General features: G+C 32.9%; 1 long non-coding RNA gene across 1 annotated transcript; it reads left to right on the top strand.

Annotated features, from left to right (window-relative positions):
• The first annotated feature begins 19,198 nt into the window (after positions 1–19,198).
• On the top strand, positions 19,199–21,778 carry LOC148782719 (uncharacterized). Its single transcript, XR_016052976.1, has 2 exons — positions 19,199–19,548; positions 21,600–21,778. It is a non-coding gene; the product is annotated as an uncharacterized LOC148782719 (long non-coding RNA).
• The last annotated feature ends 2,125 nt before the right edge of the window (positions 21,779–23,903 follow it).

Below are 23,903 nucleotides of genomic sequence, written 5' to 3'. Positions count from 1 at the left end.
AGAACTTTAGAGAGATGCGTTAGAATCCAAAGTTTTTAAAATTACACGGACTAAGACAGGGTATATGAAATGCAAGTTTAGTAATCATAGGAGTAGAGACGATGAAGTAGTTAAAATTGATAGCCAGGAAGTACAAAAAAAACCACACTCTCGATATCTTGAGTCGATAATACAAGAAAATAAAGAGATTAAAGAAGATGTCGCAAACATAATTAGTACTAGGTGAACGAAGTGGAGATGTGTAACTAGAATTTTATGTAATCGACGCATACCAATGAAGCTGAAGGGTAAGTTCTATAGAATAGTTGTAAGACCAAATTTGCTCTATGAGGCGGAATGTTCGGCAGGTTAAAAAACAATATACCTATAAAATGAGTGTCGCGGAGATGAGGATGTTGAGATGGATGAGTAACAAGACAAGAAGGAATAAAATTCAAAATGAATTCATTCGGGATAATTTAAATGTGGCATCAATAGACGATAAGATGAGGGAGAGTAGACTTAGGTGAGCTAGCAATGTATGACGCCGACCAACTACAACACCTGATAGGAGATGCAAGTTTAATTCAAGTGGAAGGACTGAAAAGGACAAGGGGTAGGCCCAAAAGGACGTGGTTGGAAGTAGTCCGAAAAGATATAGAGACCTATAACTTCACTGAGGGTATGACCTTTAATAGCGCAAAATGACAGACTAGGATCCGTGTAGTCGACCTCAATTAATTGAAGAAAGGTTATAATGATGATGATGATGATGGTATGGAGGTCACAACTGTTCTTATTACTTAAATTTCAAAATGGGTGGTTGTAAGAGTGTCATTGAATAGATATAAAGTTCCAAAAAACAAAAAAATTTGGGCTTAGTAATTGACCATAAGCCATCCAATTTGACATCTGAAATAAATTTCAAAATAAGTAGTTGTAAGAATGTTATTGAATAGATATAAAATTCTAAAAAATGTTTTTTTGGACTTTGCTACTCACCTCAAATCATCCAATCTGACATCTAATAAATGAGAATGGTTGTGGCCTCCATGAATAAAAGATAAGAGCAATTTTCTTATAGGATCATCCCACACCTACAAGCATAAGACCCCAATGGATTACCATTGAATTTCTATCCAAATCTCAAGGGAAAATTTCAAATCCTCCCCCTCTTTCTTTAAAAAATTACTTTTTTTTAAATAACTCCCTCTCGCCTCATTTGCACTCTATCTCCCACTTTCCCTCTCTCTCAGCACTTTTGTTTATTCTCTCTCCCTGTTAACTATCTCTTGCCTTTCACTCTCTACATTCCCTCTGGCCCTCTTCTTCCCGCAGGGTCATTGTACCCTTTTCCTTCTCTCTTCCTCCGGCTCTCTCCCCCTCCATTCTCTCTCTTTTTCTTCTCCTTCTAATTACCCATCTAGCCCTCCACAAAAATCCCCTTTCTTATCTTCTTCCCCAAAATCTGCCACATGGGCTCAGGATTTCATTGGCTAACATTTCAAAGCATATGTTGATTTCTTTCAAGAATGGGTTTTGAAGATGAAGTAAATGGCTCAGCATTTTTTCGGCTAACAAATCAAAGAGCAAAAAATAGCAAAATCAAAATCAAATATATTTATTCCTTTCATTTTTTAGTTTTTATTTGGAAAAAGGCAAGTTTTTGTTTGAGGCTTTGAGCTATGAAAATCTAATACCAAAGAATGGGCTGTGGATTTTTCTTTTTTTGAATTTTTAGGTTGTAGGTTTCATGAGCTCCTGGTTAAAAAAAAATCAATTTTGTTTTTTTAATCATCCCTACTGGAAATCAATGTATTTTGGGTAAAAAATAAACGATTTTCTTTATAAGGTATAAAACCCTAGTCATGATTTTTGCAATGTGTAACCAGTGGGTTGCAAGTTCTTTTTTTTTATTATTATTATTTTTATTTTAATTTTTTTTATATTTAAAAAGAAAAAATTCGACAAATCCTATATCAAGATATCTATGATTTTTTTCTTAGAAAAAGAAAAAGATATCTGTGATTTTGTCAAACGATTTTTTTTTGTTAAGCTCTGAAACATTGAACTTGATTTTTGTAACTAAACCTGATTTTTGTGGATTTTTATTTTTTTAGGTTGTAAACCATGAACCTGATTTTTCATCCTGATCATTTGGGTTTTGAGGTTTTATCTTAGTTTTGTTGATTGACACCTTTGTTTATATGGATAACAGTTTTGATGAATGTGCCAATATGATTTTTTATTGCAATGGTTCATGTGAAAACATATGGCTTTTATCTTGAGGATGCAAATTGTCTTAGTCCAATTGTATGTTTAATTATCCATGGAATATTGTCTTGTATCGTTTTAATCAATATTTGATTAATTTCATGTCCAAGGGTTCTGATTAAGCTGTATTGCTTATCATGTATAGTAAAAGTTTTTGTTTTTTTTTCTTTTTCTTTTTCTTTTTCTTTGTGTATATTGTTGATCAGAGAGTGGTAGATGGTAGGACAAAGATCATAGATACAAATAGCTATGGAAGAATCAAATCGTAAACTTTGAGAGTAACAAAATTATATTGAACCTGACTTTTGTTGTGGGGACTTTAAATAGGATTATAAAGAATGGGTTGTGGTTTTTTTTTTTTTTTTTTTTTTTTTTTTTTTGAATTTTCTAATTTTGAGCTTGTCAAAAAATGCAAACGATATTTCGCTTTCCAGGAACTATTGGTGATAAAATATGAGTTTTGGGTATGCTCTATGTCATCATAATGTTCTGTTTCCAATATAAGACAAAACATTTCTTACACAATGATGCTCAATTGCTGGTTTTCTCCTTGTTTCTATATAACCCCTTATATTTGTTGGTTTTTCCCTTGCAAAGCTTCCATTGGTTAAAATAAAGGTAATTTTGGTGTGGGAATTCTGACCTAGAAACTGATTTTTCTCCTAACCATGAAGGCAACCATTGAAGATCATCCCTTATGGTATGGTACCAATACAGAATAAATTGATAGTGCTATGAAAGTATTGAGTGCTTCATAATTGATAGTATTTGTATGGAAGTTATTGTATCTTTCTCTCGATATAAGACTTTAATTCAGTAACAGGGCATAGATTTCAAATGGTTTTTCAATAACCATTTGAATGAGAACAAGGACCCATGAAAAGTATATACAAACCCATGGAATCACATGTAAAAGGAAACAACAATGATAGTTCTAAGGAGGTTAATGTTATAAAGAGGGAGCAACACAAGACAACAAACATTGGATTTTTTGGGGGACCTTTTTGAGCACATGGTCTCCTATTTTTTGTATCTTAACTTCTTGTTCATATTTTGGATGTAAAACATTCTTTGGAGCCCTTTTATGGTGTTTTTATATAGAGCAACCTATTTGTGGGCTGCCTGATACTTGTATTTTGTGTACTCTTTATATTAACACAACAGTTAATATATTAAAAAGAAACATTGGATATATATGTTAAACTTCAATAGTTTACTTCAGCCGTGGAATTTGTAGCATATTCATCATCGCTATTTATGGTGCTCAGTGATGAAATTGCATCTTCTCAATATGAGACAGAAATCCATATGAGAGAGACCAATAATGTTCTATAGCAAAACCCATCTTCAAGAAAGCTTAAGAGCCACATAGATAGAGCTAAATTGCATTATGAATGGATATCATTAATTTTTATTCAAGGAACTTATCAAAAAGCTTATAAATATCAGAAAGCTTATAGATTTGGATGAGAACAAATGTCTGAAGAATAAATAAACAAGCTTAAAAATGTAAGAAAGCTTATAGATTTGGATGAGATAAAATGTTTGAAGAATACATAAATGTACCATGGATCCAAAGTTTTAAGTTGGTTTATTTGTAGGTTATGTTTAGATTTGATTGCAAGCCATGTTGATATTTTCTTAACCGAGGAGAATGATGACATGCATAGTAGTCCTAGTGGTGATGATGTACACTTCAAACATCAAATTCCTCCTAACACACGTAGTTATCTTGACGATGCAAGTCCAAAATGAGTGACCAAGAAGAACACACACTAACTAGGGAGTTTTATTTAGTTATTTTATTTTATTTTTATTTCAGCAATGCCTTTAATATTTCTCGGACCAAAATGCAACGTCTGAATCTACAATGTTATGGTACCTGGTTTCCTTATGTTCAAAAATCGTTTATTTCATATCTAGATCAAACGATTGTCAAAAGAAAATTACAAAAAAGTACTCAACATGCACATTCCGTTGACCACAATCTGAGTATCTAAGACTTCTCAATGTGGATAATTAATTGTTGAATTTATCTGACAAAAACTATAATTAGAGAAGATATACACAAGAAACAATTTCTTCATAGAGATTGTCAAAAGAGATGTAGCATAAAAAGTACAAATCCTTGTTTAATATTGAGAACAAAGAGCACCCATGTATACAAATTGATACGATGTTTCACAACCCCAATGTATTTCTTTGGAATACAATGATAAATCGTTATTACATTGGTAACACCCCCACTCATCCATGAATTTATACAAATAATTTCTCGCTAAAAGCTTCTTCTGCAGAAAATTACACTTCTGCTCTATACATAGAGCTTATGGGGAGCATGATCTTCTCTCACAGTGCTTCAGACCTAAAGTCAAATTAGTGAGAATGGTTTCGAATCCAACTTCCATCTTCAAACCGATCATCAAACCAAGTTGTTGCAATTGCTTGCAGCTAGATCTTTGGATTTGGCCACACGGTGCTTTGATTAATTAATACTAGAAAATTCATTTCAAAATATTGCTAATCAGCACCAATTAACAAGGTGCTCACGTTTAATAATCACAAGGTACACCTAATTTTCTCTTAAGAAACACAAGACATTTCACCTGTAAGCTTTAATTTTCTAAAAAAAATTAAAAATGAAATAGCGTAAAAACGTGATATTGTGATTCGGGTCATCTCAGCTATCAAATGGGAAAAATATACAAGTTTTATGCAGAAAAAAAAGCATACAAGCTTGCTCCATATCCACATATCTCAAGATCGAAATAATCAATTTGAGGGTTTTCTAAGCTCATAATAACCTTATTTATGCAACACACTATAATTTTGACACGTTATATAAATTATTTTTCCTTTAAATGAAAGGCACACCCCAACTCCTATTTTATTTCCACCCCGCACCATCCAATGATGAGAACAGTACATCCACCACGTATAGCATGTTCTCCATACGCAGCATAAGTGGATCATCATCGAAGAACGGTTTTCTTTTCTTTTTTTTGAATAATTCAGTAGGGTAATAGAGGCCCTACCCGTTTTTCAATGGTTACATTTTTTGATGTTGAGCGAGATTGGAGAGCATTATAAATAAAATATAAAGGTACTACCACCACTATCCCAGCTGCTCTTTTCTTTTTTTCTTTTCTTTTTTTTTTTTTTTTCTTTCGAGAATGGGGGTTTTGCTAAACTTGGCATGTTTCAAACCTCAAGTGGTGCACCTCTCGAAAGAGGAAACAGTAGATACCTCTCCAACCTATGTAGTTGGTGCCTACTCATTTGCCAAAAGCTGGCCCATTGCCCTCAACAACCCTCTTAAACTCCCACAGTGAACAAACCCCAACTGTCTCCCTTATATAAACACTTCCATATCTCCCTCTCTCTTCATCACCTCAATAAACTTTTGAGAGAGAGAGAGAGAGAGAGGCTCTATTTCTCCCCTCTCTCCTTATCACCTGAAATAGCATTTGACAGAGAGATGGAGAGGAGCAAAATGAATGGGGTGCTGCTCTTGAGCATATTGGTGGTGGGTCTTGTGGCTGAGTCTTCAGCATCTGAATTCCATGAGTCTAACATTACTTGGCCCAAGATTGATTGGGGCCCAGGAGCCTCTCTAAGATCTGCTTCAAGGAGTGCTTAAAAAAAGGAAAATCCAAGTTGGAATGTACAACCTATTGTTTGGGACATATCAAATATACATATCAAAAAGTCGGCCTAGAGACTAAGAAAGGTAAGAATTGTGTCGCTCTGTTTTTTTCTTTCCTAAAAGCACATTTTCCTTCGTACTAATTAAGAATAATGCTGGAGATGAGATTTACCTGCAATTATGAAGATCGAATCTGATTGGCCGGTCGTATCAGTCAGACCACTAACTGTTGCCTTGACCAATCTAGACTAAAGTAAAAGCTAGATTGGGTTAGAAAGAAGACAAAACATAGACTTGACTTATATTATTTGTCGAACTAGATACTTTCAGCTGAGCGACTTGTTAAATGAAGGGAATGAAAGTTCAAACAAATTTTTTAAATAAACATCAGATTTGAAAATTATTATATATATATATATATATATATATATATATATATATATATATATATATATATATATATATATATATATATATATATATATATATATATATTGAAATATTGTCGAAATCGATAGTCGGACTGATTTTAAATGGAAAACTCCTCACCAATTTTTAGTAGAAGTCCAGGCAAGATTTAAACTGTTATACAGAAACGGGTCACACCCAAGGAATCAATGGTTGTTATATCCATCAGATTTTAGGAAGAGCATGTATACTATGCTCTTCCAGGAGCAATAATGTACACTTACTACCTCGAGCACTTAGATTTATACTATGCTCCCTCAGGAGCACATTTTTCACACTTACTCCCTCTATAGAAAACTAACTTGTGGAGATTTATTTGATCCGAAATTGTGGAGATTTATTTGATCCGAAATTTTGGGATCAACATAAAAATTACTAGATGATTGTATTCAAAAGAAAAATAGTGAATTTTGAGTTTTTTAATACTTAAATCTCACTTTTTAAATATGGAAAAGGTTTATATAGAGTCGAGACTCTAAACAATCAAATTAGAGCCTCCTTCAAAAATTTCACTAGAAGAAATTGTTTTGATGCCCAAATATCCTCAAATTGACCATCTTAACATCAAGATGCATGGATATGTGAAAAAAATTGATTTCAAGTTTTGGAAATAGTGTACTTGGTAATGCATTTTTTGGACAATCAATTTTCAAGATTTTCAAGTTTTCATGGATCTATCAATCTACACTATTTTTTAAGCTTTAAACTTTATAAATAAAAATAAAATATATTTTAAGGATATCACTTTCCAATGTTGAAACCACATTTCTCACAAGCTCTAATTTGATTGTTTAGAGCCATTTAAAAATTAGACGGGTTCTATTTAATATTGAGGCATTACTTTTTTTTTTCAAGCCCATAGAGACTATAATTTAAAATTTGTTTTATTGAGAATAGAATATGGGTTGAAGGGGTTATATTCCTAAATTCTGGGTTCCTAAATGCATTGCGTTGCAATGAAGGAAGTAAATGAAGAGTATGCACCCTATGAGTATGAAATCTTTTGTCTTCCTTAAAAATGAGCTGTACAAGCATATTTAAAATTTCAATTGTTATTCAATTTTTAAAAGAAAAAAAACTAGTGTCATAACGAGGAGGTAAGACATCCTATTTGTGTGAAATATGAACCTGCACATATGACCACTTGATCGGGTTCCTTAGCTTGCATTATTTAATCCTACTCTCTCTTTTTCCATGATTTCAGGTGCTGAAGCTCCCAGTGCCTCTCTTGTCTTAAAACCCATACGGGCCTCTCTCTCTCTCTCTCTTTTTTGGTGTATTGGAATAAATACATGAACATTACACCTCTATTATGAAGTGCAATGACATTCACTTGTATCTTTCCCCCCCTAGTTTTATTGTTCTTTGTATAATTATCTCTTTCTTGTTCCTCTTGGGAAGAAGGTTATATTCAATTGGAGCCTGCTAAGCTCTTTAGCGTTTTGGCATGGTCTGCGATGTATATTACGTGTGATCTGAGGGTTGCTTTGTTTTAGAGAATGGACAGTATATATATCATGCTAATGTTGGGGAATATATCTCTCTCCCTCGCTCTCTCTCTCTATGCCTACACACAAAAATTTCATTGCCTTCCATAACGTGCGGTCTCCATCTTGTTGTGCACGGAAGCTTCAAAACTGAATGGGTTGATTTTTGGCAAATATAGTGTAAGAAAAATAAAACCGGTAACAAACAATCAACAAACATGAAAAAATAAAGTAGAAAAGAAATAACATCAAGAGAACACAATAATTTATGTGGTTCACCACAAATGTGATTACATCCACAGGCATGACCATAATAACCATAAACAAAACTCAGTCGAACAATCCTTTAAACCATTCTCTCGACTGACGCCATATGTCATTCTTTCTTTTCTGTACTTCTTGTGACCATTTCCGACAATACCAAATAGAGATGCGAGGAATGAAAAACCAACTTTCTTTCTATAAAAGGGATACCACCCAAACTTTTTATGTGAACTACTTCTCTACAAGAAATAAATCTCTATCTAGAGGCTCATCCTCCTCTGTGCAGGAGGCCACAACCTCTCTCTAGAGGAAAAACTAGCTTTCTCCCAAGTTTGCCCTAGGCATATATTTTCTTTCTCTACAATAACCCACTTATAAAGAAAATAAAAGCTCATGAAGTTGTATATGAAAAACTGGTTGTCAACCCACTAGGGAATCACATTCACTAATTTCTTAATTTTCTTTATAAGTGGGATGAGACCCGTCAGCTAGTGGATCACCCATTATCTATCTTTTATACAACAAGCATCATGCATAGACAATCTCGTACCATCTCCCTCAAGTGAGTCAAACCACCACCATACTCACCCATCATACATAGACGCGAAATTAAGAAATTAGTGAAATTTATCAACGTTTTGTGGTATTTTGACCAATTTATATTCTGATAATTATTTTTTTTATATTTTTATTAGATTATATTATTTTTGAAGAATAGATGCTTTAGGTTTTAAGTGATTTGGATTTGTAGAAAAAAAAAAAAAAAATTCAAATACAAAATGAGATCATGACCGTCAGATCCGCCCAGATTCAATTTGAGCCTTGGACGTTTACTGTAGTAGTCAACCCATGAGCTGACAAGATCTTTTCATATATATATATATATATATATATATATATATATATATATATATATATATATATATATATATATATATATATATATATGGGTTTATCTAGAGGTAACAACCTCTTAAAATATAAAAGTTCAAATTAGAAGAGGTTGTGATGGCAAGCATTACTTTTTTATTAAAAAATTATTTAAATAGGTAATTTTATCATTAAGCAATCGTAAATTTGAAATTTTTACAAAAATACAATGTCATTTTGGCAATTAGTGTCCTGCAACTTTATTTGTAGAGTGCATTTGTTTTTTAGTTAAAATTTCAAATTTATCAAAAATACTCTTTGTCTTGTAGTAATATTTACAAATTTGCCCCACGAAAGTAACTTTTTTTAAAAAATAGACAACAAAATTAATAAATCCACCATTCACAACTCTATCAATCTTGAACCTTTGTAATTTGAAGGGTTGTGAATTTTAGAATATCCCTATATATATATATATATATATATATATATATATCTGAATAATCAATCCAGAAAAAAAAAACTAAATTTGCACTAGATATGGTCAAAACGAGTCCCATCCAACAACGAATCTGGACCATTCATTTTTAAATTTCAAGCATTTACAAACTCAAAATCATTTTTTTCTATTTTAACATTGTTCATCTAATGACAATAAATCCATCTAAAATAATTGGAGAAGAAAAAATCCTTCTAGATCTAAACATCTTATCGAAATGGATGGCCTATATTAATTGGGCTATGTTAAAATTTGTTATCTTTTTTTAAAATTCATTATCTCCAAGTTAGATATTACATGTCTTTAAAAATTAAATCCAAAAATCCACCTCAAAAATAGATTTATTAATAGGCGGTATCTCTGCATATGTGGGCTTGGCCACATAGAAATTGGGACCTTAAAATTTCAAATATTATTCAATTTTACAAATAACAAACAAGTGTCATAATGAGGTGTTAAGACACCATATTTGTGTGAAATATGAAACTGCACATGTGACCACTTGATCGGCTTCCCTAAGTTGCATTATTTAATCCTACTTTCACTTTCTCCATGGTTTCAGGTGGTGAAGCTCTCAGTGCCTCTCCTGTCCCAAAATCCATAAGGACACTATCATTTTAATCACTGTCTCTCTTTCTCTATGAATAAATAGAATAATGTTCCACCCGTCTTATGAAGCGCAGCACATTCAATTGTATCGTTCCCATGCATAAATAGAATAATGTTCTTTCTTCCCTCCGAATTTTATTGTTCTTTGTACCAAACAACTCTCTTTTATTCCTCTTGGGAAGAAGGCTATATTCAATTTGCGCTTGCAAAGGTGTTTGGCGTTTTGGCAGTCTGCGATATATACTGTGTGTGATGTGGGGTTTTTTTTTGCGGATCATATCTTGTAAATAAATTGCCTTTAATAAAACAAATCTATTGTTCATTTGAGTGATTGTTCATTTCATGAGGCATGCACCATCTGATGTACATGCGACTTAAACTCATGCAAAGCTATATTCGAACGACAGCACGAGGTGATGCCCGAGAAACATCGCGACACATGATAGTCTGCTTTTGTAAATTGTCTCACAGGATATCACACATTACGGCTTTGGGCAGTAATGTAACTTGGTTGGTAACAATAAAAAGGAAAAAAATAAAATAAAATCATGAGCTCAGCCTGTACCCATGTATGGACAAAGGACGCTTTTGCACCAATGCTAACGTCCGAGGTGCAAAAATGTCCCTCTGGCTCCCATGTCCCAAACATGAGCACGCATATACGTTTCATACTTCACATGGTACGCATGGGTCTTCTCTCCCCTTAGTTACAAGATACAATGAAAGAACGTATTTTCTCTTCTTTATTTCTTGATGTGAGACCATAACTCTTATTTTTTTTATTAGGATTTAAGATCTCTCTTAGAAATAAAATTAGGCATCTCAAAAGTTTGATCCTAACAAGAACATGTACTTATCCAGCTAGAAGAAAAATAGGCAAGCGTATGAACCACTAAAGTACTTATCTAGCTAGAAACAAAATAAGCAAATGTATGAGTCATAATACTAGAAATACAGAATAAAAAACACGAACAAAAAGATTTATGTGGTTTACCCTAAAAGGGCTACATTCACTGGCATGAAAAAATTGAAATCTTCTATATCAATAAAAATTACATCCAAGATTTCGGGATATAGAGTTACCTCTTTAACCCTCGACAAATTCAGTCGAGCAGACCCTTTTAGAACCGTTCTCTTGACCCACACCACCTGTCAATCTCTAAACCGCTATCCAAGAAGATATTCATCTTTACTCTACAACAAAACCATTGTTCAAGAAGAGCCGACTGGCACCCTGCCAATCTCTAAGCCACCATAAGAAAAGATACCTATATCCGTTCCACAGCTAAACCATAGTTCAAGAAGAGAACCTTGAGAGTTATTGAGATTTCATCTCACTAAAAGGAGAAACCATCAAAAATCTCCACAGGAACTACTTCTCCACAACTAAACCATTGTTCAAGAAGAGAACCTTGAGCGCAACCAAGACTTTATCTCACTAAAAGATGAAACTATCGAAAATCTCTATAAGAACTACTTCTCTACAAGAAACCAGCCTCTTAGTCTACAGAAGGCACCATCGCAATGTTTCTTTCAATAGGGCATATATTTTTTTTTTAAAATTAAAATAGGGCATACATATTCTTTTCTCTCTTATTTTATATTATTATATTACGAATCCCCACTAAATAGAAAACTTCTAATATATATTATATATATCTAAAAACATAGAGACAATTAAGAGTCCTAATTTTTTTGGATTCTTTTAGAAATATTAATTCCAATATCAATCACAATTCTATATAATATGAGATTAGATTTTGGATATCACAATATCCGACGTCCCTCTCCATAATAAATGAGTTATATTACCTAAATTTTTTCCAAAATAAAAATACGAACATTTTCTTCACTTATTTTAAAAGAATATGAAAATATAGAAAACCTTGCATCGTTTGTGTACCATGAGGATATCCTTTGAATTTTGAGTTTTACTTAGTGCATGCACTACAAAGTCTATCAAATTCTACAACAACATAGAAGTTTGAAATAAGGAATTTATTCAACATAGTGATAGCATGACACAAATGATACATATCTTTGGTGGCTTTCTATTGCTAGTATATTTTGAGCCGTGGGCTTGTCTATCGATCTAGAGTTAAGTCTACTCTCATAGGAAGACGCTTCACTTCCACACTTCTCCACACTTCTATATTATTGTCCATCAAGGACACCACCTATCTTATCCCCAAATTATAACCATTCATAAACATCATCAGGAGTTCATCGCTTCTTTCCTTGCATATTAAATTAAATTCTATTGATGCAAAACCATAATAAAAATATCTAAACAATAATAGCCATAAAAATCTCCACTGATAATATACCAAGAGTTTATCATCGATAATAATAGAAGAATGACATTTTTTACATATATTTAAAGGGTGTGGTTTGTATAAAGCTTAGGCTCTAATTAGAATCTACTTTCAAATAGTGTTAAGAAATGTGGTTTCAATACTGAAAATCTTTGTGATAGCCTTAAAATATATTTTCATATTTATTTATAAAATTTAAGGCTTCAAAAATAGTGTAGATTGATAGATCTATGAAAACTTGAAAATCTTGAAAATTGACAGTCCAAAAATGCATTACAAAATACACTATTTCCAAACCTTGAAATCCATTTCTTTTCTAATATCCATCCATCTTGATATCAAGATGATCAATTTGAAGATATTTGGACATCAAAACAACCTCTTCTAGTTAAATTTTTGAGATAGGCTCAAATTTGATTGTTTAGAGCCTCGGCTCTATATAAACTTTTCCCATACTTAAATTGCGATCTTATTTAACAAGGATTTCAACGATTTCTTAGAGTCGAACTTGCATTGGAGAGATTGTTTATGAAAATTGGCACGGAAATTTAATAGTGAAAATACCATTGAAGGGGTTGAAACTCCTCACAAAATCATTCAAGGGGTTGAATAATATCAATTAACATTTGAGAGGTTATTTTCTTTTTTTTCATTTCACTTATGTACTTCCTATAAATAATTTAAAAGTTATTTAAATTGCCCTTGTTTGGGATCAGAAAAGAGGAAAGATTAAGGGTGTTTAGTAATTTGACCCTCCAAGATACCCCAACAGAAAGATAGAGCTACCTATGCTTATTCAATGTTACAAATAAAGAATTTACTGTCTAGGATTTATAATGAGGAACAAGTAGGGGAATCTTTGTCATTTGATATATACATGGCATTAGGTTGCCAAACAAGAAAATATACTACTAATTATTCCTTGTTATTCATAAATAGTGTGTTCTTTATTCGTAACCCTAAACAAGTAGGGGGAATCTTGTTATTTAGTTGGGATATCTTAAAAATTACTAAAATACCCTTGATTGTTCCTCTTTTCCAATTATGATCAAAGACAATTTGGAGAATATTTTGAGGAGGTGCCAAAGTCAAAAGAAAAGTAAAAAATAATCCATTAATCATTATTTGAGATTATTTGACCAATTTAATGATTTTGCGAGAAGTTTTATCCCCTTAATATGATTTTTATTTAATATATAGACATAGTTTTACATGGGCGAGTTTCACATGGGCTGGGGTTATGGGAGAGAATAATGTCACACTAAGAGATGCTCATTATAAAAAAGATTCAAAAGTAAAAGAAACATTCATCTTAAAAAGGAGGAATGCTTTGTATGAGGTGTCTCCTTTAGATAATCAAAGGAAGGTGCACTTTAAAATTATGCCAAAAGATGTGGTTCCGGTGCCAGAATGCCTTTCACCCCCTAATTATAAAATTTAAAGACAATAAAATAGTGTAAATCAAATATATCTATAAAAAGCAGAAATTTTATAGATGGATTGTCTAGATAGCACATTATGAGATGCACTTTTTTTTTAATATAAAAATCTTTTTTTTGTTTTTGTTTTTTAATATCCATACTCCTCGACATCGAAATGATCAATTTAAAGGTTCTCCTACGTTAAAACAACCTTTGTCTAGTGGATTTTTGAAGTGCGTCTCACTATACCTTATAAAACAAGGCTGACATTTTTTTTTTTTTTAATTGGTAGGTTTATTCCTTTTTGATGGAAAGGCACACCCAACTTCAAATTCGATTTCCTCCCAGTAATCCATATACAACATGAAGCCCCACTTTGCTATCCGCATCCATTATACCTTGAAAAAGTTGTAGATAGTTTCCAAAAATCAACTTTCTAGACATTTTATCTCTCAATATTTTTTCTCACACTCTAAACCCCAACACTATTTTTTATTGTATTTACCCTCTCTAAGTTAAATAATCAATAAATTTTTGACAAATATACTTTTTCTCTCTCTTTGCCTTTTCTATTTTCTATTCACATGCTATTATGGCACTTTATCTCTTTCTCTACCTCTCTCTACCTGCCCTTTGTCTCATTTTTTCTCTACCTCTCTCTCTAGTCGTCCTCTCTTTCTCTCTCTACATGCCCTCTCTCTTTTTTTCCGTCTCCACTTTCCATCTCTCTCTATTGGCCCTCTCTCTCATTATCTCTTTGTCTTTCTCTATCTCTCTCATTCTATGTCTTTGTCTCTCTTTCTCATAATTAGCAAGTCAGGGGACAGTAAAATATCGGCAGACCAAAACATTGGCAAACAATCATTTTTATTTCAAAACGCCAGAAGAAAAAATCGGGTCAAAAAAATGGATCGCCAAAAATAAGGTAAGCTATAAAATCAAGAATATTTCGGATTTAGTTGAAAAAAACGTGGTGAAAAAATCGGATATGTAAAGATGGTAAAATATAGCATTATGATTTGCAGCTATTGTATAGATATACTAAAGCCACTAAACAATAATTTTGTAGCCTTACGAGTGACACTATAATAGTACTTAACAATTTTTGTTGAAATCTTAAATAAATACAGTAACAATGCTTGCTTTGTTGTCACATCACAAAACATATCATAAATCTATTGCGAGCATTAAATGAAACAACGACAACAATACTAAACACAATAACTAATTAATAAATAATAAGAACTGTGAACCAAGGTAAACGATTATTTTTTAAACCAAAAAACGCCCTCAATATAAGATTGCAGCTAATTAAAAAAAAAAAAAAACCCAAATATGTGAAATAATGTTCCATCCAAAATTCTATGTTGTATACTCCAATAAAATATAAAAATAAAAAAATATATAAAATTAATCAAATTCTTTATGCCTAAAAAAAAAAAACCAAATTGCTCAAGAAAATTTGAATCTCGCACAGAATAGCTACTTAAATCTTTAGTATGATTGAATCTCTCTCTCGCTCTTTATAAAGACATTATGGGTTTAAAGTAAAAAAAAAATAGATTTTTTATTAGGTTTTTTTTCTTCTAATTTTGCCTATTATATTAAAATATATGATTGTTTTTTTTTTTTTTGAAGGAATATATTGCTTGTCGCTTTTGTACATTTTTTTTAAGATAACTCATTATTAATTCTTGATGGAATTTTTTGTTAAATCAAGAATATTACTTTGCTCCCACTGTTAATGCATTTATCTTTAAATCAAAATTCAAAAATATTAAGTTAATGAAGAAATAAAGTTATAGGGAAGGAATTTTTTTTAAAATCTTTTTTGAAAAAAGATAAAATACGGATTTAAATCCGCTCCATTAAAAGGTCATGATTTTTTTTAATATCTTTTGAAAAAATCGAAGTTCTAACTGTATTTCAAAAATTAAGAGATTTTTTGAAAAAAATGTGTTTTAATCGGAGACTTGCTAACTATTCTCTCTCTCTCATTCTTTTTGTCTCTCTCTCTACCGATCCTCTCTCTTTCTCTCTCCAATTATGGACAAAATATTTAAGTTTTTTATTTGTAGTCTGGCAGCTAGTGTGCCAGACCTCTTTGAAATGTAGTAGAAAGTTCAAGGCTTGTAATGTAGTCCAACACACAGGGTGTCAGACCAAAATTTTTGTAGTTCTGCACAAAAATATTTGTCCAACACATGGTGCACCGAACCACTCAGAAAGCCTGTAAAGCGGTCGGGCACAGTGTGTACCGGACGAAATATTTTTGCAGTCCGGCACTTTCTTGTATCGGACCCAAAAAAAATTTTGGTCCGACCCCAGTGTGTTACACCGTTATTTATTCCAGTCCACATTTCAAGCATGACCTCTACTGGATTTCTAACCAGTCCAACACACTATGTGCCGAACCAAAAAAAAAAATTTCGGTTTATCAGCCGGTTCGCCGCATTACAAGCCTTTTTTAACTTTGCCGGACCGCCAAAAAATAAAAACAAAATGTTTGTAACAAATCATCACACTCATCTCAGAATTTCTTGTTACGTAAACCGAATCATCCCACTCATCTCAAATTTTCTTGTTACATAAGCTGAATCATCCTACTCGTATGTGATTTTCTTGTTGAATGGTTTTTAATGATTCGTAACAAAACATCTCACTTTAAACATGTTGCTTAACTATAAGCTCTCAAGTTTCACATAACACCCACACTTACAATCTAATCTCATGGGAGCATATCCACCTTTTTATTCCCTCAAGTAAAAGTTTATGTAGAAGTTAAATTTTAGAGATCTAACCACTTCAAACAAGAGATGTAGCCACTTCAAACTAAAGACTGGCCTCATTTGGAACAATCAAATACCTAAGAGTCAATAGAAATGGCCTAATTATTGGACGCACAAACATAAAGTCCATAAATGCAAAATACAGTTCATTATCCCATCCCATTGAAAGTGCAGCCCATTATCCAAAACTCGCGAGTACAATAAAAAAGCAATAGTCACATGAGAATTGGCAAAAACAAATTAAAGAAATTGAAGTTTATCTATTTCTAAGCATTTTAAAAAAAAATTCAGCCAGGTTACAAAACCCTTCACCTTCACTCTCTACCACTTGTCACTGCCCCTCTTCGTAAATGTAAATGCCACCTCTGTTCCGACGCAAAGCGGGAATGTCCACCTGACAATGGTCTTCTTTTCTTTCCTTATCCTCTCATCGTCCTCATCCCTTGTTCTCTCTTCTCCATTTTTTTCCTCACCTTTCCTGCTTTCACTCTCATCCTCACCTCCATTTCCCTTCTCACCGTCCTCACTTTCATTGTCATCCTCTCATCACCATCTTCACTCTCACTCCCACGCTCCTCGACGCATGTCTCTACTGGCGTATTCTTCACTATCAAATCACGAGCTTGCCGGACATAAACTCATGTGAGTTCCAATTCTCTACTATTGAGTGTAGCATCGAGCATCTGTATACAGGTTTTTTTGCTACATATACAATAACAATTATATAATAAGAACATAAATGTGGAATGAAAACATACATTATATGCAATATCAAAATAAAATTGCATGATGAAATACATAAGGTAAATAGTTTACCTACCTTCCATCATCATCATGGCCCATGTCGCTAGTGGGGCTTTCTTCAGGTGAACTCATTTGTGAGAAACAGTTGTACCAAGCCATGTACTTATTTGTAAGCCCTCCCGCTCATATCTGTGTTAGCTTGAACAATACAATTTTTTTGTTCGTTCTATTGTCTTATCTCCTCACTCAATTCATCCATCCAACTTGTGGGATGTACACTTTTTTTATCCTTCCTATCTCACATAGGAGGCTCACGAGGAATCACTTTGCCTTCTCACGCTGTCGAAACAAGCGATCAGACATATAATACTTGGCAATGTTGAAGCAGATCAAGTACATCCAGCAGAGTGCCACCTCCTTACTGACAAAGTCTAATGCAGCATAGAATTCATCTCGAGGTGCCCGGTATGGTTGCCAAGTCACCTTATAAAACAAAAAGATAAAATAGAAATTTTAATATAAAATATACTAATATTAGTAATCTAGAGATTGGGAGAGAAGAGAGAGAAGAGAGAGACAGAGATTGTGAAAAAATAAAGAATGGGATTGCGATAGAGAGAGATTAAGACAGAGAGAAAGAGAATGACACTATTCGAGAGAGAATTTAAGGGAGAGAGAGAGAAATTTATGGAGAGAGTAGGCAAAGAGAGATTTTGGGAGTGAGTGAGAGAGAGAGGGAAAGAGATTTTTGGAGAGAGAAGGAAAGAGAGCTTTTGGGAAAGAGAGGGGGAAGAGAGATTTATGAACAGAGATTTCAGGGGAGAGAGAGACTCACCATGGGAGGGAGAGCTCTGGCACAGATAGCGAGAGAGCGAGAGAGAACTGTGGCGAAGAGCGAGGAAGCGAGAGAACACAGTAGATTTCGGTAGGCAGAGAGAATTTCTGCTGAATTTCTTGGGATTAGAGAGAGAGGGAGATTTTGTTTTGAATGATAGAGGGATAGTGAGTTTGGGTGGAGAGAGTTCGGGGGAGAGAGAGAGGACAGGCTATATAGAGCTATTGAAAAGGGTATTATAGTCTAAATTTTAATATGATCGGAGGTAAATACAAGAAAAACAATGTTAAGGTTTAGGGCACGAACAAAAAAGCATTAGGGAGTAAAGTGTCTAGAAAGTTGATTTTGGGGTGTCTATAATTTTCGCTTATAACTTTTAAAATACTTACAATTACATGCATATATACAACCATCAAACCGTGTATCATTAACTGCCAAGGGTAAACATAAGACAATCTTACCCTGGGAATTTCGTGGCCTTTGGCTACAAGTCATGGATGTAGTTGAAATAATCTTTGTTTTATTTGTCCATGTTTTTAGGGAAGCTAATGCCCTAGCGCAATTTTTGGCGAAGAGTAGGGCTCTTTTAGGGAAGCTAATGCCCTAGCGCAATTTTTGGCGAAGAGTAGGGCTCTTTTATCTTCTCTTATTGTTTTGAATGATGTAATATCTCTCCCTATTCAGCAATAAATCTTTGAATCTTTGTAAGAAAAAAAGGGTAAAGATGAGACAGCATACAAGAATGAGGTCAGTAATATGCTACATCTATAACATATCTCTATACTGAGAGCAGTAGTATCGGAGAATGGCGATCTTCTACACTTGGCATGTTTCGAACCTCAAGCGATGCACGGTTAGGACAGAAAACCTCTCCAACCTTTGTGTAGTTGGTGCCTACTCATTTGCCAAAAGCGCTCAGCAACCCTCTAACTCCCATAGTAAACAAATCCCAACTGCCTCCCTTATATAAACACTTCTATATCTCCCTCTCTCTTCATCACCTCAATAAACTTTTTAGAAAGAGAGAGGCTCTGTATCTCCCCTCTCTTCTTATCACCTGAAATAGCATTTGAGAGGGAGAGAGATATGGAGAGGAGCAAAATGTATGGGGTGCTGCTCTTTGGCATATTGGTGGTGGGTCTTGTGGGTGAGTCTTCAGCATTTGAATTCCATGAGTCTAAGATTACTTGGCCCAAGATTGATTGGGGCAAATATGTGCCCAGGAGCCTCTTTAAGATCTGCTACCAGAAGTGCTTAAAAAAAGGAAGATCCAAGTTGGATTGTACAACCTATTGTTTGGGACATATCGAATATACCTATCAAAATCTCCACGGAAAGTCTAAGAAAGGTAAGCATTGTGTTGCTCTTTTTTTTTTCTTTCCTAAAGCACATTTTCCTTCATACTAATTAAGGATAATGCTGGAGGTGAGATTTACCACAATTATCAAGATCGAATCGGATTGGCTTGTCATATCGGTGAGACCATTGACTGTTTCTTTGGCCAATCTAGTCTAAATTAAAAGCTAGGTTGCGTAAAAAAGAGAACAAACATTAGATTTTATTTTTTTTATTTTGCCAAACTGGTTGTACCAGCCGGTTTGACTTGCTAAATAAATGGGAATCAAAGTTGGAGCAAATTTTTTAAACTTTATATAAATTTTTTATAAACTTTGTTGACCAATTTGACTGTTCACAACCTTTTACAAACTTCTATATATATATATATATATAGATGTTATAGGAAAAATCTTTCCAACATCTATAAGTGAAAATGAACAGTGATTTCGCCTACCTTCATCACCGTCCAAAGTTCATCGTACAGTCACGATTGTCGGGTAGCGTTTCATTTTTCATTTCTTTTCTACAAATTGGAATGACCTGAAATTTGGTGCTTGTGTTAATCAAAAATACTGCGAAAAATATAAAAACAAATAATTCATAACTAAATTGACCAAAATACCCCTAAATCTTTTCAGGGGTATTTTGGTCAATATTTTTTATATAAAACATGTTTTTTATATTTTTCATAGATTCGTCTATTTTTTATAAACACACGCTCTAAATTTCAAGTCATTCCGATTTGTAAAAAAAAATGAAAAATAAAATACTACCAGACAATAGTGACCGTGTGATGAACTTTAGATGGTGACGAGAATTGGTGAAATCACTGTTCATTTTCACGTATAGTCATTTTAATAGTATCTTCCATATATATATATATATATATATATATATATATATATATATATATATATATATATATATATATATATATATATATATATATATATATATATATATATATATATATATATATATATATAGGTGCAGTCAAACAATCAAATTAGAGCCGACTTTCAAATAATGTCGGGAAATGTGGCTTCAATATTGGAAATCTTTGTAATAGAAAACATATTTTCATCTTTATTTATAAAGTTTAAAAGCTTCAAAATTAGTGAAGATCAGATCTATAAAAACTTGAAAATCATGAAACTTGACGGTCCACATATGCATTACAAAATACCCTATTTCCAAAACTTGACATCCATTTTTTTTTTCATGTCTATGCATCTTGATGTCAAGATGATCAATTTAAAGATATTTGGGCATCAAAACAACCTCTTCTAGTGAAATTTTTGAGGTAGGCTCAAATTTGATTGTTTAGAGCCTTGGCTCAAATTTGATAGTTTTGGACGTACTTCAAAATTTTCACTAGAAGAGGTTGTTTTGATGCCCAAATATCCTCAAATTGATATCTTGACCTCGAGATTCATGGACATGAGAAAAAAATGAGTTTCAAGTTCTGAAAATAGTGCATCTTTTATAATGCATTTTTGGACCGTTAATTTTCAATATATTTAAGGTTTATAGATCTGCTTATCCACACTATTTTTTAAACTTTAAATTTTATAATTAGAGATAAAAATATGTTTCAAGGCTATCACAAACATTTTTAGTATTGAGAACACATTTCTCGACAATCTTGAAAAATTGGACAGTTCTATTCAATATTGAGACATATTTTGTTGCAAGTCTACTGATAATGTAATTTGGAAATTTTTCTTGTTGAGTATAGAATATGGGTTGAAGAGGACTCCTAGATTTGATTTTGCCTGAGGGAGTAAATGAAGAGTATGCTCCCTCGAGAGCGTGAAATCTTTTCACTTCTTTAGGAATGAACCTTATTCATTGTTTGTTTTTTGAGTAAGTAATGAACGTTATTCATAACCTTTAAAATTTCAAATGTTATTCAACTATACAAATTAAAAAAATCGTATAAAACAAATATCGGTGGTAAGACGCCATGCTTGTGTGAAATATGAACCTGCACATGTGACCACTAGATCGGCTTCCCTGAGTTGCGTTATTTAATCCTACTCTCTGTCTCCATGGTTTCAGGTGGTGAAGCTCTCCTGTCCCAAAATCCATGAGGACATAAGCCATCTCTCATTTCAATCAATCACTCACTCTCTCTCTGTCTATGAATAAATAGAATAATGTTCCACCCCTTTTATGAAGCGCAGCACATTCAAGTGTATTGTATATTTCCCATGCATAAATAGAATAATGTTCTTTTCTCCGGAGTGTGATGTGCGGGTTGTTTTTGTTTTATTTTTTCTTTAAAGACATTTATCACACTTCCCCAATAAATGCTCAGTTCTTTTGCTTTAGTTTTAGAAACTTCTTAAAGCACGTAATACTGGGGCAAAATTATTGTTTCTCAATCTTGTCCCTCTATCAAAATCAAATCAACCTCTAAGGAAAACTTTTTTTTTAATTTTTTGAGTAATTCGTTGGGAAGACAAGCTCCTACTTAGTTTAGTTCTACTTAGTTTAGTTTCTTGACGTCAGTGGGGTGGTGTTGGATTGAAAAAAACAATGTGGTGACTAAGGTGCGGATGTGCCATCCCTCCCCCCCCCTCCTCCCGATCAGTGGGGTGGTGTTGGAATGAAAACCACAACGTGGTGACTAAGGTGCGGATGACTCTAACCCCTTTACTAGAGAAAAGATCTCTAGGGAAAACTTCCTTTCCATAATAGTGATATAGCTATAAACCTGCAAGACCATGATAGTCTCAATGTCACATGACTTGCCCAAGTCCAACTCATTCAAAAAAAAAAACAAAAAAGAATATGAGATAATGGTGATAAAAAAATACTAATATCTCTCAAGGAATTCAAAGTGCAATGTCTGTATTTGGAAAGAAAATATCTTGTGAATAAATTGCCTCTCTTTAACTAATGGACGTTTGTATACAGTGTCAACTTTATAATATAGAAGTAAGGCAGACCTCAAAAACGCGGGGCTGTTTTGATGTTGAAAAACTCTTTAATAGATTATCTAGACCACGATAAGTAGAAAAAAAATATTTTACATCTCAAAAATATTGCATTTCGTAATGCATTATCTCAAATATCCATTTTAAAGATTTTCAAGTGTTTTGGATCTGCTCAATCTATATTATTTTTAATGTTTTAAATTTCATAATTAGCAACAAAAATATTTTTTTTTGCCATTACAGATATTACATGCATTGAAACGATAACTTTCGAGAGCATTTGAAGGTCCGCCTTACTTTGATTTTTTAAAAGCATCAACCTTATACAAACCGCACCCTTAACTAATGTATGCCATGATAAAATAATCAGATCTTTTTACTATTCAAATAAAATTCCCATCCATAGCATCATTTTATAATAAAAATTTTAATATTTTAAATTGTGAATATTTCAAAAAACTAAGCACATTAAAATTCAAATAAGTTGCTATTTCATATGGACTTATGGGCTTATGGTTTTTTGCACGCATTAACATACGAAAGACACAACACACATGTCTAACACTTTAGTAATCTAGATATTTCTTCTAAACCTTTCTCCTTAAAATCTCATTACAAAATTAAGTAATAACCACTAACAACCTACATCCCCCTTCTATAAATTGGTATATGGATATGTTGGTCTTGAAGGCCAATTTTGACATCGACATTTCAGATAGTTGTCTCTAACAATGATATACGCATCTGTGTCAATGTGACATAGGAGATCTTGTATTTTAAGAAATAGATGAGATAGAGAAATTAGGACTTGGTAGGATTTAGAGTGTGAGATTTATTATATGCCCATAGAGAAAGAATAAAATGCGAGGACTGAGATAATAATTTTAAATTTGCTACTCGTTCATGTAGAGATGGATTTTAAGAAAACTGAAGGGAAGAAATAGTCAGGGACAGGAATCCAAATTTCACATTCCTTTTTGCCCTCCCATTTCGTAATATAGTTATCACCGATATAATAATTATAACTTTATTCCACAAAAACTTTAATTAAAATACCGCAGATTTTTTCACATCCCATTATTACCTGGGTGCAAACCATACCAACAATCAATTCAACTCGTAAACAAATATCAAAATTTTAATGCATGAGATTTACCAAGAAACAAGTTCACCCAATCATGAACTGGACAAGTTCTCCAACTTATAAATTTCCCTTAAATAATGCATTTTGAAGCTTGAATTTAAAGCTAAAATACATACTGAATGATCTACAAATATAATTTGGCTGGTTATCTAAGTTTCTGAAATATATTTACAAGTTTCTTCTGGCTAAAAAATGGTAATGCTTCTATACAATGGAGGTTCGTGATTTTACTATAATAAAGTAAAATTTGCTTATTTAAATAAATTAAGTTATATTGAT

Source organism: Amborella trichopoda, chromosome 3, assembly GCF_054954075.1.
Source record: "Amborella trichopoda isolate Santa Cruz 75 chromosome 3, AtrichopodaSantaCruz75HAP2 v2.0, whole genome shotgun sequence".
NCBI lineage: Eukaryota > Viridiplantae > Streptophyta > Magnoliopsida > Amborellales > Amborellaceae > Amborella > Amborella trichopoda.
This window is presented reverse-complemented; position numbering and strand designations above follow the sequence as displayed.